Raw genomic sequence first — 21,138 nt, 5'->3', positions numbered from 1 at the left:
TCCTGTACAGACAATAATTATTGATTAATGTGAATATCTTTTATCAGTGTAATGTTTCCTTTGTCCATATATAAATTTCAATTAATTTTATAAATCAAGAACTTTATTTTCTTGGAAAATTAAAACAAGCAAGATTACTTTTTGGAACATGATGCAGAAAATCTTTTAATCAGATATTTACTAACTAGAGACATGACGAAACTACATAAAGTTCTAAAGTAATCAAGTTCATCATCGGTAAGATGCTAATTTTCCATTCTTTTGCAAATTGCATTAGACAGTAAAAGCACAGTCCACATTCTCCTAAAAAATAAAAGAAAGAAATCATAACTTTTAAGTGTTCCTATATCTAGTATTATTCTGAATTCAGTAACAAAAACCACACCACCACCACTATCACCACCACCACCGACAACAACAACAACAACAACAACAACTACGACAACTATACCCACAATGAATGAGCCCTTACCAGCTTGTCTCACCTTCAATGCAGTGTCTAAAGCCAACAATGAAACCCTATCATGCTGATACTATCAGTACTGACTCGAATGTTGGAACATGGTAGTACTGAAGTGAAAGAAGTCTCAGCATCAGAGTGGTAAATAAATGTTTGAAATCAGTAACTCAATATTTATTGATAGTTGTTCCTAACTGCACTAATAAATAAACACCTTCTCCAGCCTTTTTGTAAAACTGTTCGTATTTCCACTGGAAGTAAGTAAATGAGAATTTAGGTGATATTTCCATTACAAACAAATGGCCATGACCCTTACCAAATGAAAATTACGGACTTTCATGATAATGTAATTGAAAACAAATGGGGACACTGGCATAGACTAACTTAGGCACCTTACTGAGTTGTTATGTGGCTTTTTTGGGCTGTTATTATACCTTTCAATCTTGAGACACAGATAGACATGCTAGATGTAGGCCAAAAGAGTGGACTAATGTTCGATGCTTCTTCACCAGAGGCTGTCCTTTCATCAGTCACATCTGTCGAACAGCTTATGTATAATGGGGCAGGGTGTCAAAATGAGGAAATAAGTGAGGGTGAAGCCTGCTTTGAAGGTGTAATATCATCAAATACCACTTTGGCCCTGTCTGTAACAGGGGAGTATATTATTGGAAACGTGGAAATAAGGGAAATCTGTCTTTCAGGACTGTCAAGAGTAATTTTAAATTATTAAACAAAAAAAGAGACTTGGACTTTTGGAGTAAACATATTGAAAACCAGGATACACAACAACAGAAGTTTTCAAAGGTCAACACAATCTGTCTACCTAAATTTAATAATGCATATAGTAAGAATATGATGATCCATAAGGTTAATATACAGCAGAGGGACATTCAAGCCACAATGGAGGTGGGACTAAAAAGGTTTAAAGCATCTGCTGTGTAAGTGTATGTTTTCGAGAAGAAACATGGCATTGTGTCACATGAAATAACTGATCTTATTACAACTAAAAAGCTGGGTAACAAGAGAGCCATATTTACTGCATATGAAGAGTTTATCACTGGCGACAGAGCTCTAATGGAAATTGTCAGCAGGCAGAATGTGTACAATAGCAATTTAAGTGGGTTCAATTTATAAATTATATCTGGGCAAACTCTTGCCAAAAAAGGAATGAAAGGTGTTTACACAGTCGAGTGGTTTGTCCGTAACAAGACACAAAGCTACACCATAATGTCAACAGTATATGCAGATGGACACTCGTTATCACCTCTGCTAGTAGTTTTAATGCAGCCAAATGGGAAATTTGTGTAGCGAGTTAAACAAAGTTTGTTTCTTGCAGACAATATTTTAGCAGTTGCCTGTGATAGAGATATCTTTGTTTTGAACATTTAATATTGTGATTCACAAATGAAGGTTAAAAGAATGAAATTAATGTTTCATTAAATAGTGGCATAGTAGCTGCTTATGTTTATTGAAAAATTATTAAAATAATATTGAACATATACGTGTGTGAGTTGACATATACATATTGTGTAATCATAGCCTTCTTAAAATATGAGGTCAAGTTAGTGATGTTCCATTGTCAATAAGGTTTGGGAACCAGCACTAGGTCTAACTAAGAAGACGCTATGCACTAAACAAACAGAATGAGCTGGCGGACACAATGGATGGATTGCCTATATCCATGTTACCACTGCTGGGACAACCGCCAGATGTTGCCGAATATGAATGCCAATGCAGTTGCCTCTTTGGCCACCAATGTGTGCCCTCAGGTGTCAACTGTGTATGGAGACTAATGAGGAGAGGGGATATAAGTTAGCTGTGCATCCCCAGAAGGTCAGCTGACAAAATATTGTGCCCGTTGGACAATATGAAACAGTAGTACAACCATTGACTGACTAATATGCCAGGAGTAATAGAAGAATTGAAACCATAAAATTGTCAACATAGAAGATATTCAATGAATGCTGTCACACAAAACAAATCAGAATGGACATAGACAATGAGGAAATATAGCCTTTACAGTATGAGTACCCTTTGCTTTGGCTGTTATGATAAAAGGCAGTTACACACAAAGTTTTCATAGTTTATGAAATAAAAGCAACAATACAAATTAAAAACATGGACAACTGCATGCTGTTTTCCTATATTTTGTATCATTACATGTACAATAAAATTTTTATTTCATATTTCATATTTTTCATGAAGTTTAATATGAAACAATTTATTACTTTGTTTTTATATGATTGAGCACCAAAACATCAAGTTTCCTTTTGCCCTGTTATGAGTATTTTGCAGCACTGCTAACAAATATACTGAACAATTAACTTTAATTTGTATCAGCCCGAAACAGGCATAGCAGGTAATGGGAAATGCAGGACTAACCAGTAATTTACCAATGAATTCTATGAAATACATAGGAAAAGTTCAGTACAATCAAAAGGGGATTAATGAGGTGTGTGTGTGTGTGTGTGTGTGTGTGTGTGTGTGTGTGTGTGTGTGTGTGTGTGAGAGAGAGAGAGAGAGAGAGAGAGAGAGAGAGAATCGTGTTATCTCATTGGGTGGGGAAAAAAATCATTCAATCTGAAGTCACTACACACTTGAAGAAATTGCGAGAAATTACAACACAGGTTGGACTTTTATCCATAAGAGTAAGTAGATACTCATGAACTCACAGTTAAATAGAAATTCTGTTTGCAGGTATTATAAAACAGTGGTTTGACATGTAATCAAATGACACTACGAGTGCAATCACATTAACATTTAGTCTTTTATAAATGTGCCCAATAAAAACCTTTCGTATCTGTGAGTCCATGTTGTTCTTTGTATCTGTATGATAATAAAAATGGGAACTATATTATTTTATACAATGTGGTTCAGCAATATCAATTCCATTCATTCATTTTAACATCAGTAGCAACAAGATAATTAACAGAGACAACTGGAAGCATGATGCCATGATGTTTCTGGGCTTCCGGAATGTTTCTGGCTATATCTACATCTACAGCCACACTCTGCAAATCACTGTGAAGTGCACTGAGGGAGGATGCTTTCCATTTTAATATGCATTTAGGTTTCTTCCTGTTCCAGTCACATATGGAGTGAAGGAAGAATGATTACCTAAATGCCTCTTTGCATGTGGTAATTAAGCTAACATTGTTTTTGCACATCCGACAGTGGTAATAAGTAGGTGGCTGTAATCTATTCCTGGATTCCTTATTTAATATCGGTTCTTAAAAGTTTTATAAATGAGCCCAATAAATCCCTTTGATACATCTAGGCTCAGTTGTCAGTGTTATGTTTCTAACAATAAAAACAAGAACAACAAGATCTACTACAATTGAATGTTTTCAAATAAAAGCAGACACAACTGTGTACTACTATTTTATTTATTTAATGTAATAATTTATTCTAATACAGCTGTTGAATTTTTATTTTCAACATTGATTTCTTGAACAATGATAATATCAGATTGAAAGATCTGATCAGTTGGTACAGGAGGGTAATAGAATCAACCAGATGATACCCGAGCCACAATAATTTCTAATTATTCAAAAAGGGTCCTTCACATCAGTAGCCCAAGTATAAAGTGATACTGGAATTGTACTTCTTGCACAAGTAATAGGTATACTTTAAAGGTGTGATTACTTTGATTCCTCAAAATAAAAAAGGCACTGAGCAAATTTAAGCTGTAACTGTCATTTCTTCTATCCTTCCTGCTTCATCTTCTATCAACACAGAGGCAAATCACAACTGAAGACTGAATTTAATTTGCTATACATCAAAGCAAGTCATATTAAGAGTCATTTCTGTTTATCTGTATAAAGATTTCTGATATTTATGCTGTGACAATATCAAACTTATAACAACTTGAGAATAACTGCCATGCTAGAAGTAAAACAAATAACTGAAATTGTTGCACATGTTTTCTTACTGATAAAGACATATTTAGAACAGGGAAAATCACAGATGTCTCAGAGACATATTTTATCAAGACATTCTTCCATATTCCTGATGTGATATGGATGCATAGAAAAATTAAATGGGGATAAGCTCACCAGGTTTTGAACTACAGGGTTATAACTAACTGTCACTGTGAACATTTCATAAATACATGGTGATTATTATGGAATGGACATTTATACAAATAAACATCATTTTTTGCTTATAGATAAAAAATTGTAACCAAGACAGGAAGTCCTGAAACTGCACACTTCAACTGTATATGAAATTCTATTCCACATAAAAATACACATTTTTGTAATATTTTATATAAACAAATATTTTAATTAATTTTCCTAAAAACAAACAATTTATCATTTTTATTTGTTATAATTTTTAAATTGAATAAAAATCTCATGCACTATCATGCTATGAGAACACAATTTCAATCAACTTCGTTTGTAAACATATTGCATAGTGAGTGAGGTCTACAACACATGTTGCCTTGCTAGCTTACAGGTGGATGCAGCAATATATTATGCGAATATCTTAGAAAAATTTAACTCACTGATTGATGAACTAAATAAGGATGACACTTCTTCAGAACTCGCTCAACGACAGTGCACTAAAAAATGAACTGCCTTAGAAATCGGCAAATCTGAGTTATTTGTTTCACTCTACCAAAAAAATTAGAAAAATCAACCAGCTTGTTAACTGATACAGTTAATGAAGTGCAATGGACTTCATACTATGTGTAAAATTGCCAGTGTTTTGGAAGGGAAAGTAGACATTGGTGAAATTGTAAATGAGTGTGCCAGTGACATTCGATATACAAGATTATCATCATGTGCTGTTAAAAGGTTTTTCTCCCAGTATCATGCATTGTTTCGAGACACTGACATCAGTTTGTGATGGAGAACTTTGAGAAAGATTTTGTGGTTCACGGCAAATGTGAGTTGTTTCAATCAATCACACCAACACTGTGATTGCCGACTGATTTATTCATTTATTTATTTATTTATTTTTTTAACATAAGTATTTACAGTTATGTAATACTGAAAAAAATCTTTTTGCAGCTTTATGCATATTTTCATTTTTTCCTGCATAAAAATGAAATATTTAAAATTTTTAACACATAAAAACCCATTCCCCAGTGATCATAATTACAGTTCTAGTTTCAAAATGCTGTAAATAAAAACCAGTGAGTGTACAGGCAATAGGACCCACAAGGACCCATCTCCTTGAAAAAGTACACCCCTACAATAAACAATGCTGTCAACCCGCACACAGTTATCTTTGCAGAAAGTAGCAGTACTGGATGATGTGTGTGTGGGTTTTCTGTAGCCCATACGCTGCAGTTATGTGTATTGATATATCCTTACAGATGGAAATTGGCTTTGTCTGTCCACAGAATGTTCCACGGCCATTCATTGTCCAGTTCCATGTAAGCAGCAAATTCTAGAACAAACGTTTGTCTTACTGGCAGGTCAGCAAGAAGCAACTCCTAAACAGTGGTAATTCTGTATGGATAGCAATGCAGGATGTTTTGTAGAATTTTAAGCACTGTGCTCCCATGTATGTCTGAAGTTCAGGCAGTTCCCCATGAACTGCATGTTTGCACCGTACCGTCTGCCCCCATCATGTAGTGCTGTGGCCACATCTTTCATTGATGTGTAGATCAAGTGTTTCCTTCCCTCTATCACAATGCACTTCCACAGAATCTGCCTTTTCGAATTTCATAATGATAAAATGTTTGTTATATTTATTTTGTTTTTCATAACATTCCCCCCTTCATCAATAATATTCTGTTCAAATTTGACATAAGTTTGAGCAGTTTTCTTTTTCTTCTTAAACAGTCTTTTGAAAGTGGAACATAATTATAATTATCCTGTATGTACTTTGCTGCTACAATCTTGTTTGTTTTGTTGCAAAATGATATTCAACACTAGAAATTTGAGTGAGGCCAGGTGGTGTGTTTGGACAGACAGCAGCTTGCAAAAAGCAGGAAATCTACACAAAGCCCTGGGCCTGGCACAAAATTTTAATTGTTACTTTTGATGTGATTCAAATATTCATTCAACTTGTTGGGGACAATTTCCTGAATTTATATTATCAAACAATGGAAAATCCAGGATGGAATGTAACAGTTTTAGAGAAGGAAGGCCTTTGTCTAATACACGCACACCTATCACGACTCAGCATCTCTGCTATATGGTGTCCTTCTCTAATATTGTTGAATTTATATTATTTAACTTTTAAGTTATGCAATTTGTAAAACAGTAAGTCGCTAAACATGCAGAAGGGTTAGGAGTGTAATACTTCAAAAACACAATGACAAATGTCTGCACTGTATTCCACAGTAGACTAGATGCACATATGTCATAATCTGCATTATTTATTTTCTGGTACTTTTTTCCACAATGCAAATGACAATATTTCTCCTTTCATGTGTGTATTTTTATTTTGGGAACAAGGGGAAGAACTGACACTGTAAATAAACTAACAAATTGTGGAAGGTTCTTTAATGGAGAAGCTCTTTCCCAATGGAAATTAATGAAAGACCGATGTCTCAGTTTTAGTAAGGAAGGAGGATGTTATAGGGAAACTACATGAAGCTAAATAAGGACTGAAATATTAGAATTTAAACTCAAGCTATCTGATCACAAGCCTAGTATCCAACACTTGTTTGATCTGTTCAGCATTTAGGAAAAAGGATCCTTTTGTCCATAAAGCTAAATACTCATTTTCTACTGCTCAGAAGCTTTATGGTTAAACAAGTGTTTCTTGAATTGATATCATTACAGACTCAATGCCACTGGTGTATCACTTGGACTAAATACTTCATTGTAATTAAATATAAAACTCAGATCATTTTTGATTGTTAAAATAATACTTCAACTTTTTTATGTATTTTTTTTAATATTTACAGTGGTGGTGGTCTACGCTTGCCCTCTCTTTGGTTTGGTTTGGTTTAGTTTAGTTTCAGTTTTTGTATGAATCATTGGATCATATTAATGGCAAATCACTATGATGTGGAATGTATCATAAGTCTTACAAACAAGATACATTTTCTCTGTGAAATAAGGCGACATGCTGGGCATTTAAATGGCACTTTTCTTTCAAAAAAATAATCTTCATCCACAACAAAATTAAATAGTAGAACCTAACCACATACTGACACTTTCTATTCTTATTTTTAAATCTTTCATCATCTCTGCCAGCAACTTTAATTTACTAGGTAAGTGATGAAATGCTATTATGGCTGCATACTTAGTTCCTTCCTGTAAAAGAGTAAGGTTTAATTGTCAGTGGCAGAGGTATAACTTATTCCAAAATAAAATCTCTCTAATAATTTTGATATTCCGCATGAGAGGTTTTGTCTCTTTGGGATCTTGTTCATATACTGTATTCTCCATAGGATTTTTCTGAAAAATTAGTTTTAGGGCTTTGACTTTTATTTAAGATTTTGCTGTTACACTAAGACTGCACATTTTATCCCTTTAGCTCACTCTTAATTTTGGGTCAGGCAGGGGAAGGGGTTAGGGGAGAGAGGGGGGTGGGGGTGGAGGGTGCAGAGGTCTATACAGAAGCATAGTGGCTGACTTGTAACAATACCAATGGTGAGGCTCAGTTGTTCACATGTGTTCACACTTTGTAAGTTTTGTATCCTTGTTTGTACTGTTTTCACTATAGCTCGGGGTGTTGTGCAGCTCCATTTCAATAGCACAATAGTATATCCTTTTACAGATTTAGCTACGTAGAATCTTATTGCTTGAAAGGGGAGGGGAACGGGGGGTGGAATAATGAAGTTTCTACCAACAAAGTCCCATTTCTCAAACAGTTGACTCTTCTTTAAAGCGACAGCAATCACCTCACCACCTTTCTGGACATAGAAAGCATCCACTTTTTCAATGCTACCTTTTCATCTTCTTACCGCTAAAACTATGAAAACCATACTTATAGTTACAAGCAACCCACTGCTACAATTCCAGGTCCAATAAGGTACAAAACACACTGCAGAAACATAAACTACAAAATTTACACCATACTGCCACATCGTTGGCATCTATTATGTGACCACAGGCTATTATGTGACTTTCAAAATGATCAACATCAATGTTTCATTTCAACAGCATGAGGTCATTGAATTCCTTGTTAGAGAGAGGAAATTCATCTCAGATTTCAGTGTGTATAGAGATGTTGGCATGGGTGTCAGCAGTGTTACATGATGGGTGAAATGTTTCAAAGATGGAAACACCAGTCTCCAAGATGAGCCTTGTAGGTCGCCCTCAAACTGCCTCCACAGAAAGTAACAAGGAGAAAACTGATGAGCTCATTAGAGAAATCAGGAATGTCACAGAGAATGAAATCACTGCATAACTTGCAGCAGGACACACTGCAGTGCAAGAAAGGATTCAAAGCTTAGATTATCAAGTTTGTGCCCAGTGGGTCCCACATTTATTAATCACACACCTCAGTGATGAACCATCACCCACAACCTTCTTCAGAGATTTCAAAATAAAGGCATGGATTTTTTTGTTTAGTATTGTGATGCGATGAAAGCTAGTTCCATCATTGAGCGCCTGAAACTATGTGCCAGAGTATGGAATTTCATCAACTGGGTTGACTATCTAAGAAGAAAGTGAATAAAATGTCATCAGCCAAATAGTCACATTTCTGATTGATTTCCTTGGACCTGGACAAACCACAAATACTTCCTGTTACATCCAGACACTATTGAAAACGCCATCATGCACTACATGATTAACATCCTGAGCAGATAATCTTGCACAGGATAATGCATGTTCACGCACTGCTTGTTTCACTGTGAAGAAGATTAGAAGATTGGGGTGGAAACTCTTCCAAATCGCCCCTACAGCTACGTCTTGGCACACTGACTACCATCTTTTTAGTTCTGTTCAGGAACAAATGCAACGTCAATGGTATGTGATGTTTAAGCATGTTCATTTCCTTAAGGAAGCTGGACTGGAGTTCTATTGTAATATTATGTGCACACATTCTTCCCATCTCTCTGCAAGTTTGAAAAGAAATGGAAACCAAGCTGAAAAGTGACAGAAAGTGTATGGATTAAGTTGATGTTCTAGGTTTGTCTAAAAAATAAAAATTAACAATTTTAAAAATAGTTGCTTGTTACTTTCCGTATAGCTCAAGTGGGCCATACTGAAACTGCAAGCACCCTATGTTTTGTTACGGTTATCTGAAAACAAGAGAACTCACATACAGCTGATCCAAACAGTTCAGTATCAGTTTGAAGAAAGCCAGAACATGTAACTGGTATTAACTAGTAACAAGTGCACCCAGACCCATTACTGTGAAATCTCTAAACTATTTTGTCATTCATCATGAAACTAACATAGTTCTTATAAAATGTTCCAGAATAGTTTTTCTCTATCAAACAAATTTTCAATGATCTGCCAGTTATCCACTATCCCTTCGGCAAAAGTTGCCCAATGGCACTTTATAGGTTAACACCTTTACTTTCCCCTTCTCCAAAATTATAATGGTTTTGTTATAACCTCCATTTTTTCTATGAGCATCTCTTTCTCATTTTCAATACATGTCTCTCATTGAGCCTCTTTCAACCTCCTGTATAATTTGATGGCATTTACCAAAACATGTGATACTAAATCATCCATCCTACTGGTGGAGAATCCTGGTCCTTCTCTAAGCTATTTCTTCTCTCAGTCTTGCACCCACTGAAATGGATGAACTAGCTGCAAGATCTGGTCTTCATGGCCTTATATTGTATTCTACCCCAGTAGATGTACATGGCAACTAACCAGGTGTCCATCCTCCTTGAATGTTCAGTGCCAAACTGTGGCTAACTACAAACACTACTGCTGGTTACTGAGTATGCTGTGCACAACAACAATGACTTCAGTAGTCAGTGAAATAGTTCACATGTTAATGGTCAGATGCAGGTGTCTGTGGTCACTTTGAAATACAGGACACATTCATGTTATAACACCTCTGGCATTTATTTGCAGGATTGAAACCAGACAGAAACATGTAGTTTGTTTGTTTTAAAATGTGAGTACACTCATTGTGGATGTGCGACAGAAAAGGCAGCACTGTTTGGCACACAGAACATTAGCAGCAGTGGCGAGAGTGAACACTGTTTTTGATACTTGAAATGGCAATGTTTTCATTACAAGAGCAACATTTAACCATTCTTTTTCTCCATTTGCATGGTGTGACACTGACTGAAATTCATCCCCAGTTGAATGAGACATGTGGTGATCATTTCATGGACATGTCTACAAACCAAGACAGTCTCGGCCTTGCACCACCCAGTCTGACAACATGATCAAGTAAATGGAGAAAGTTGTTTTGGAGGCTCATCAAATGAGTTTGGAACACATTCCACCCAAAGTTGGAATGTCCATCGGATCTGTGCACACAATCCTGTATGATGACCAGAAAATGTAGAAAGTGTCCTCCAGGTGGGAGTGAGTGATGGCCACAAGGCTGTGCGTGTTGCATGTTGCTAGGTAATGTTGACACGTGACAAAGACATGAATGGGACTTTCTTTTTCTCAACTGTGAGAATGGGTGATACAAGGAAGCCATTTGCCAATCCTGAAACAAAGCGTCAGTCAGCTCAATGAAGCACACACACTCTCTGCCATTAAAAAAATTTCAGATAAGTGCCAGTGTTGAAAAAGTTATGGTGGCCATGCTCTGGGACAGAATGGTATAATACTTACTCATAGCATTCCAAAGGCACTATGGTGACAGATGTTCTGATGACCCACTTCCAGCATTGCATGAAAAATGGACAGAAAAGGCTGCACTAGTTGTTCTTCACCAAGACAATGCACCAGAGCATTGGGCAAATGTAATGCTGCAGCTTGTTTGTGACTACAAGTATGAAGAGATTTCTTTTGCTCCCTACTCCTCTGAAAGCTATCTTAGTGATTTTTGACTGTTTTCAAAGATGAAATACACTTTCTACAGTTGCACACTGACTAGTCATGCTGCTATTGCATAAGTGATTTTCTGGTGGCCAAACAAGATTCCTACAGAAGCATCTCCAGTGGCCACTGAATCAAGCCATTAACTTTATGAAAAATGTGTTTGGCTGCAGGAAGATTATGTGAAGAAGTGACACACATTCCCCAGTTTTTGTGGGATTAGTTTGCAAGAAAAGAAATCAGAGGTGTTATATTCGAGGTGTGGCTTTAAAATAATACAACTGATGTTGTCACAGAGTAAGTACGTATGCACCAAAGATGAGCAACTAACAGATGTGAAGCATGACGATTTCTCAGCCAAATGTGGCATCTCTGATGATTGTAGACAAATAAGTAAGGCTGTGGCCTTTGTTTTGTGGATGTGCTGTTATTTTATTCTGCTGGAAAAATGAGGAGTGTAACAGAGCAATGAACTGTCATGAAGTTTCACATGAAACTTGGAAAAACTGCTGCTGAAAGCTACCTATTACTAAAAGAAACATATGGTGAAGGCTGTTAATCATGTACATGAGTTTGAGTGGTCAAGTGTTTCAAAGATGGTTGTTGAAAATTACTCACACTTGGGTCGCACTTCAATACCAAAAATGGATGAAAATATCAAAAATGTAATTAATCTGATTATCAATGGCCTAATCTGATTATCAACGGCCTTGCTGCATTGGCAACACTGGTTCCCATCAGATCACTGAAGTTAAGCGCTGTCAGGTTGGTCTAGCACTTTGATGGGTGACCATCCGGTCTGCCGAGCGCTGTTGGCAAGTGGGGTGCACTCAGCCCTTGTGAGGCAAACCGAGGAGCTACTTGATTGAGAGTAGTGGCTCCGGTCTCGGAAATTGACATATGGCCGGGAGAATAGTGTGCTGACCACATACATCTCCATATGAACATCCAGCGGCGGCAGCTCGTTGGTACCGGTGGGCCTTCATGGCCTGTTCGGGATGAGTTTAGTTCAAGTAATCTGATTTGACCTGACCACTGGCAATGTATGTAATTGATTGCTGAAACTGTAGGAATTGACAAAGAATGTGTAAGGCAAATTTTACATAACCCATTTAATATGAGAAAAGTGTGTGCAAAACTGGTGCTGAAAATTCTGAAGACCGAACAAAAAACAGCCCGTGAAAACGTTTTGTACAGACACTTTGAATACCATTGAAAATGATCCTAATTTCTTGGAAAGAGTGATAACATGACCCAATTCTTGTTTTTTCACTTATGATACACAAGCTAAGCACCAACCCATACAATCGGAGAGAGAAAAGGAGCTTGAATGACCAAATCATAATTCAAAGCAATGACGATTTATTTTTAATACATATTCATGAAATTGTGTGTAACTTTACAGCATTGAGGTTCTCACTCAGTTCCATGAGAAAATAATAAAAAAGTAGGACACAAATTGTGAAGAACACGACATCGGTTCTGCATCAAGACAATGCACCAGCTCATACCGCATCGTCTTTTAAGAGGTTTCTAGTAAAGTACAGCATCCCAGTGTTAGCCCATCACCTTATTTGCCTGACCCAGCACCATGTGCTTATCTGTTCCCCAAGATCAAACCTGCATTAAAAGGAACAAGATTCCAGTTCATTGAAGCAGTAAAAGAAAAAGTAGCCCATGTCATACAAGAGCTCACAGAGGATGACTTCCAGCACGTTTCCATCAAAGGAAAATTTGCATGACGCATTGTACAAATACAAGAGGGGAGTTACTGAGGATGACAATAAATAATATGAAGGTTTTTAAAATATAAAATGTTTTACAGCAATAGACCTGTTACTTTATAGCCAAACATCGTAACTTTCACGCAACTCGCATTGTTCCCTTTGGATGCTGACATCCAGCCATTCACATGTGAAGTTTTGTTATGAATTATGCCTGGAGAAGCTAAAGCATCACACTTCCACAGCTGCTTCAATACCCACTCCATTTCAACTCCCCACCCCATCTCACCTTAACTGCAGAGGTGTGAACTACTCCTCCAGCACATCTTTCCTTACCATAATCACTTTGATCTAAATATCAACATGTGCTTGCCTTCGTTCCAATCGTCCTCATCCCTCCTCCTCACCTTACTTATTTCCACTTCTTTGCCGTCTTTTCATTCCATTGTACTCTGCTCTCACCATTTCCACTGATGATGTAGACTAATGGTGGGCATGGCAAGCTTTTTCATGGAGGTCGAGTTTTCATACCATCGCAATCGGTCTCTAAGTTGCTCAGGTTAAATATGAACAGAGGGAGTTTCAAACAGCTAACCTCCATAGTCTGCCAGCTAATTCTTCATCACTAAAAATCATTGTGGACTTAAAAAAATTACTAATTAATAGTGTTATGACAATAAATATTTTACGAGGATCATAAAGTAAATGGAACTTTGATGTATCTGATCTACCCTTACTGATTCCTCTGGACTTCACTGTCCTCTCCCCCCTAATACAATTTAATCAACACTGTAAAATAGTTATGCTCATGTAAAAACTAAATCTGTAGCAGCTTGACAAGCTGCATTCAACTTCAAATGACAGAGTGAGTGGAGTGGATCCTGAAGAATAGAGGCCTCTTAGGTACAACACACTGGAAGCCAATGTAATGTCATATTATAAGAGAGCACACTCCATTTTAATTATGATTGGTTCACACTAGACTGGGGGTCAACCTACTCACACTCCAGTACATAATGACGAAAGGGAGATTATGCAGGACCATCCATTGGATGATATTTTCAGCATTAAAGAATCAGCAGTGTTACCAGTTGCATTTATTTATAGCCAAAGACAAATATATAAACCATCTTCTTGGCAAAGCTAATATGGTAAGTACTACATACTGCAAGAAATATAAGAGTAGGAAAAGAAGTATACAAACGTTGTAATACATCAAAATATCCACATTCATTTTCCAAAGAAAAGTGTAGGTAGAAACAGCAATACCTAGAATGCACTGCTTATCACCATATTGCCTTGCCGTGTGAAATTTTTTTATTTTTTATTTTTTATTTGTTGAGATAACATTAAAAACGTAATACATAAATAAGAAAGTTAGAATAACCATGAACCACGGACCTTGCCGTTGGTAGGGAGGCTTACGTGCCTCAACGATACAGATAGCCGTACCGTAGGTGCAACCACAATGGAGGGGTATCTGTTGAGAGGCCAGACAAATGTGTGGTTCCTGAAGAGGGGCAGCAGCCTTTTCAGTAGTTGCACGGGCAACAGTCTGGATGATTGACTGATCTGGCCTTGTAACACTAACCAAAACGGCCTTGCTGTTGTGGTACTGCGAACGGCTGAAAGCAAGGGGAAACTACAGCCGTAATTTTTTCCGAGGGCATGCAGCTTTACTGTATGGTTAAATGATGATGGCGTCCTCTTGGGTAAAATATTCCGGACGTAAAATAGTCCCCCATTCGGATCTCTGGGCAGGGACTACTCAGGAGGACGTCGTTATCAGGAGAAAGAAAACTGGCATTCTACGGATCGGAGCCTGGAATGTCAGATCCCTTAATCGGGCAGGTAGGTTAGAAAATTTAAAAAGGGAAATGGATAGGTTAAAGTTAGATATAGTGGGAATTAGTGAAGTTCAGTGGCAGGAGGAACAAGACTTCTGGTCAGGTGAATACAGGATTATAAATACAAAATCAAATAGGGGTAATGCAGGAGTAGGTTTAATAATGAATTAAAAAATTGGAGTGCAGGTAAGCTACTACAAACAGCATAGTGAACGTATTATAGTGGCCAAGATACACATGAAGCCCACACCTACTACAGTAGTACAAGTTTATATTCCAACTAGCTCTGCAGATGACGAAGAAATTGATGAAATGTATGATGAGATAAAAGAAATTATTCAGATAGTGAAGGGAGATGAAAATGTAATAGTCATGGGTGACTGGAATTCGACAGTAGCAAAAGGGAGAGAAGGAAACATAGTAGGTGAATATGGATTGGGGTTAAGAAATGAAAGAGGAAGCCACCTGGTAGAATTATGCACAGAGCATAACTTAATCATAGCTAACACTTGGTTCAAGAATCATAAAAGAAGGTTGTATACATGGAAGAATCCTCGAGATACTAAAAGGTATCAGATAGATTATATAATGGTAAGACAGAGATTTAGGAACCTGGGGCAGATGTGGACTCTGACCACAATCTATTGGTTATGAACTGTAGATTAAAACTTAAGAAACTGCAAAAAGGTGGGAATTTAAAGAGATGGGACCTGGATAAACTGAAAGAACCAGAGGTTGTACAGAGTTTCAGGGAGAGCATGAGGGAACAATTAACAGAAATGGGGGAAAGAAATACAGTAGAAGACAAATGGGTAGCTCTGAGGGATGAAGTAGTGAAGGCAGCAGAGGATCAAGTAGGTAAAAAGATGAGGGCTAGTAGAAATCCTTGGGTAACAGAAGAAATATTGAATTTAATTGATGAAAGGAGAAAATATAAAAATGCAGTAAATGAAGCAGACAAAAAGGAATACAAACGTCTCAAAAATGAGATCGACAGGAAGTGCAAAATGGCTAAGCAGGGATGGCTAAACGGCAAATGTAAGGATGTAGAGGCTTATCTCACTAGGGGTAAGATAGATACTGCCTACAGGAAAATTAAAGAGACCTTTGGAGAAAAGAGAACCACTTGTATGAATATCAAGAGCTCAGATGGAAACCCGGTTCTAAGCAAAGAAGGGAAAGCAGAAAGGTGGAAGGAGTATACAGAGGGTCTACACAAGGATGATGTTCTTGAGGACAATATTATGGAAATGGAAGAGGATGTTGATGAAGATGAAATGGGGGATATGATACTGTGTGAAGAGTTTGACAGAGCACTGAAAGACCTGAGTCGAAACAAGGCCCCAGGAGTAGACAACATTCAATTAGAGCTACTGACGGCCTTGGGAGAGCCAGTCCTGACAAAACTCTACTATCTGGTGAGCAAGATGTATGAGACAGGTGAAATATCCTCAGACTTCAAGAAGAATATAATAATTCCAATCCCAAAGAAAGCAGGTGTTGACAGATGTGAAAATTACCAAACTATCAGTTTAATAAGTCACAGCTGCAAAATACTAATGCGAATTATTTAGAGACGAATGGAAAAACTGGTAGAAGCCGACCTTGGGGAAGATCAGTTTGGATTCCGTAGAAATGTTGGAACACGTGAGGCAATACTGACCTTACGACTTATCTTAGAAGGAAGATTAAGAAAAGGCAAACCTACGTTTCTAGCATTTGTAGACTTAGAGAAAGCTTTTGACAATGTTGACTGGAATACTCTCTTTCAAATTCTAAAGGTGGCAGGGGTAAAATACAGGGAGCGAAAGTCTATTTACAATTTGTACAGAAACCAGATGGCAGTTATAAGAGTCGAGGGGCATGAAAGGGAAGCAGTGGTTGGGAAAGGAGTGAGACAGGGTTGTAGCCTATCCCCGATGTTATTCAATCTGTATATTGAGCAAGCAGTAAAGGCAAAAAAAGAAAAATTTGGAGTAGGTATTACAATCCAGAGAGAAGAAATAAAAACTTTGAGGTTCGCCGATGACATTGTAATTCTGTCAGAGACAGCAAAGGACTTGGAAGAGCAGTTGAACGGAATGGACAGTGTCTTGAAAGGAGGGTAGAAGATGAACATCAACAAAAGCAAAATGAGGATAATGGAATGTAGTCAAATTAAGTCAGGTGATGCTGAGGGAATTAGGTTAGGAAATGAGACACTTAAAGTAGTAATGGAGTTTTGCTATTTGGGGAGCAAAATAACTGATGATGGTCGAAGTAGAGAAGATATAAAATGTAGACTGGCAATGGCAAGGAAAGTGTTTCTGAAGAAGAGAAATTTGTTAACATCGAGTGTAGATTTAAGTGTCAGAAAGCCGTTTCTGAAATTATTTGTATGGAGTGTAGCCATGTATGGAAGTGAAACGTGGATGATAAATAGTTTAGACAAGAAGAGAATAGAAGCTTTCGAAATGTGGTGCTACAGAAGAATGCTGAAGATTAGATGGGTAGATCACATAACTAATGAGGAGGTACTGAATAGAATTGGGGAGAAGAGGAGCTTGTGGCACAACTTTACTAGAAGAAGGGATCGGTTGGTAGGACACGTTCTGAGACATCGAGGGATCACCAATTTAGTATTGGAGGGCAGCGTGGAGGGTAAAAATCGTAGAGGGAGACCAAGAGATGAATACACTAAGCAGATTCAGAAGGATGTGGGCTGCAGTAGGTTGCACAGGATAGAGTAGCATGGAGAGCTGCATCAAACCAGTCTCAGGACTGAAGACCACAACAACAACAACAACAGAATAAAAATGTAGCCAAGTGGGAGTATGTCTTGCACACTAAGGATTCCATACAAAAAATTATGTATATAGATAGTTCATCCAGCCCAGCAATCAAGATCTTAACAATTTTTGCCTGTTACCGATACCGATACTGGCAACATATCGGTCCTGGGAATTCCAAGGACATACCAAAATCTTTATAATGGTTCTTGAGACTCACCCGGACATACAAAAAGAAGCAAGCAAAAGAACTTAAGTTTATGTATAAAGAGAGACAGAAGATTTGAGGAAATATTTTCATTCTCTTACTAATACATGACTACACCTTACATTTTATGTTTGCATGAAGTAATATTTTTCTATTACACTTGTAACCAATGAGAAACACACTGTAAGTTCTAGTAGCAAAAAGATATTTTTGTGACCCAATTACAATTTAACAATATTGAGATTCTGTACTGTGAAACCTAGCTTTTTGCCAAGTTTCATGAGCATAGGTCAACAGAATGTATCCTACAGGTATTGATGAGTGAGTTTGTATCAAAATGTGACTTAAATAGCCATTTTTTTGATTGCTTTGACTTAGAAGCTTCTATGTTTTACTCCGTCAAGGGACCATAGACTTTAGAATGTGAAAAATTTGAAGTTGATACCTACCTATTCCTGAGAATAAAGGTTCTTAATAGACAAAGCAATCATATAAGGATTCCGTTTTTACCATGTGAGGTTTGCAATTCTAAAAACTACATTTTTCTTGCTCAAAGGAGTCCAGTGTTTCACTACCAAACTAACTGACATAAAAGCAACTTTTAAGTATGACTATGTTCCCATTAATGCACTGTCTATGTTTTTTTTTTTTTTTGCCCCCTCCCCCCCCCCCCCCCCCCACTGCCTATGTAGCATAAAATCTAAATAATACTTTGCTTTCATGTACTGTTTCTTTTGCAGCAGAACAATCTCAGGAAAAATAGTAACTCTTCATAAAGATTTTGCAATGTGTCACTAAGAGCACATGCAATAAATAATGAGCATAATCATAAAAATAAAGAATGTTTTGACCTGATGAGTTGCACAATTCTCTGCCCACCCACACCATGTGTCACTGACTTCCCTAAATGTTGATACCGGCATGGCACTAACACAGCATGCCCAAAGTATTATTTACTATTTATTTGTGAGATTTTAAAAGGTGTAACAAAACTAACAATCCTTCCAAGTGTGAGGCTCGTACTGTAATGCAAAAGAAGTTTGCTCTATCATAACTTACAGACATGACACAGAAATTTATGGAAATGAGATAAATGAAGCTTCAGTTCCAAAATGGTGTATCATGTTTAATGGCATCCGCACTGATGGCTGAATGGTCCGTGTGACGGACTGCCATCCTAAGAGGCCCGGGTTCGATTCCCGGCTGGATCGGGGATTTTCTCCGCTCTGGGACTGGGTGTTGTGTTGTCTTCATCATCATTTCATCCCCATCCAGCGCGCAGGTCTCCCAATGTGGCGCCGAAAGTAATAAGACCTGCACCACTGCGGTTGGACCTGTCCTGTAAGGGGCCTCCCGGCCAATGACGCCAAACACTCATTTCATTTCCATGTTTAATGGAAGACGAATGAATATTCAGTTACAACTGCTCATCAGTTGTACCTGACTAACTCCAACCAAGAACTGAGGGAAGAAAATTCAACAGGATAGAAATTTCACTCTTAATGGATTAAGCTAGTACTTTCATGAAATTTCCTGATCAGTTCTTTATCAAATTTTTATTGGTGATCTGGATTGTAGAAGAGTTTGTGCAAGGTGGATTCCTCGACTTTTTGACAGAACAACATACAAGACAAAAGAATGAAAGCCGCGCTGACTTTTCTCACTCAGTATAACAAGGATGGAGAGCAGTTTTTGGACCACACTGTTACTGGTGACAAAATCTGGATTTTGCGTAATAAAACTATATTGTCAGTCAATGGAATGTCATCATTCACAATCCTCAACAAAACAAAATGCCAACCAAATTGAGAGCACCAAAAAGGTTATGGCCACAGTATTTTGAGACTGAAAGTGCTTGCTAGTCACTGACTTTATGCCTAGACAAGAGAGCACAAATACAGCGGCCTACTGCCAGACCTTTTACCATATACACTGCGCCGTTCAAAACGAATAGCATGGATTGTTTTCTAATGGTATTACACTACTTCACGACAATGCTCATCTGCATTTTGCTACACTGATGAAAGATTTTTTTTTTTTTTTTTTTTTTTTTTGTTAGCTTAAATGGGATGTTTTTGAACATCTGCCTTATAGCTTGGACTATTACTATCTTTTTCCAAAATTCAAAGAATTTTTTGTTTGGAAAGCACTATGTAAATGACAATGAACTTAAAGAGAATGTTAGTGACAGGTTTGGTGACTTCATATCAACTGAGTATGTGGAAAGCATACAAAAGCTGATAACCTGCTATGAAAAATGTTTAAATTTGAATGGTGATTACACAGAAAAACAATCAAGCTATCAAAATAGATTGTAATTTAAGTTTTGTTTCCTAATCTTGAATAAAAACTACTGGAGGTATGAAAGTTCTCTACTTTTAGAATGACCCTGATGATATTGTAGAAAACAAAAGCACACACTCCACTATTATAATCTAAGTAAGCGGCGTGAGAATACGTTACATTCAGACAATACTGCTTCATTATGTCAGATAGTCTCATGATGCTACTGTCCCATCAAAACCAGAGCATTTTTCTAGAAAATCCTTGATGTAATATGAAATTTTCTGCAGCTTTCCATTATGATGGAGTTGGTGTAAATGCTATCATTTGAAATAGGCTATGGAATGGTTTGACACAAAATTCGATAAAATGATGAAACATCCACCATGACTCAATCTTTATTTTGCAGATGTGCCCACTTATGTTTCATTTATGGGCTCATGCACACCAATCAGAAACAGAATATGACACTTTCTGCACTATAAGGGTGTTGTTGTTGTTGTTGTTGCTGCTGTCTTCATTCCAAAGACTGGTTTGATTCAGCTCTCCATGCTATTCTATCTTGTTCGAGTTTCTTCATCTCCAAATAACTACTTGGATAAACTAGTATAAGGGTACTGTACTACTATAATTGTAGCAAACTGAAATTTTTGCAAAGTTTTAATGTGTCAAATTGGGGAAATAAGGACCACTGTGTCTTTGATCCTCGGCTGCTGACAGTTGGTTCCACTTCCCAATTTGAGTGTGATTTTGGAAGGTTTCTCCAGTAGGCTAGATGTAACATTTTACACAGATTAAAAAAAAAAAAGGGAACTGTCAGCACACATTATAAAACAAAGAAATCATTTTCCTTTAAAGCTGAGACAGTGAGAGACAAATATTCTGTACAGGAATTCAGGGTAATAATTGGTGAGAGACTGACAACAATGGAGCCCCCTCTTCCTCCGCTCTGTTCACTGATAGCATACAACTTC

The 21,138-nt window shown here is 37.3% G+C and overlaps 1 protein-coding gene across 1 annotated transcript in view; it reads right to left on the bottom strand.

Moving 5' to 3' along the window:
- LOC124798134 (CCR4-NOT transcription complex subunit 11) overlaps positions 1-21,138 on the bottom strand; it is a 107,215-nt gene that overhangs the window by 26,272 nt on the left and 59,805 nt on the right. The window lies entirely within an intron of this gene.

This window comes from Schistocerca piceifrons, chromosome 5 (genome assembly GCF_021461385.2).
Source record: "Schistocerca piceifrons isolate TAMUIC-IGC-003096 chromosome 5, iqSchPice1.1, whole genome shotgun sequence".
NCBI classification, from domain to species: Eukaryota; Metazoa; Arthropoda; class Insecta; order Orthoptera; family Acrididae; genus Schistocerca; species Schistocerca piceifrons.
The sequence above is the reverse complement of the archived record's forward strand: the minus strand, read 5'-3'. Positions and strand labels throughout refer to the sequence as shown.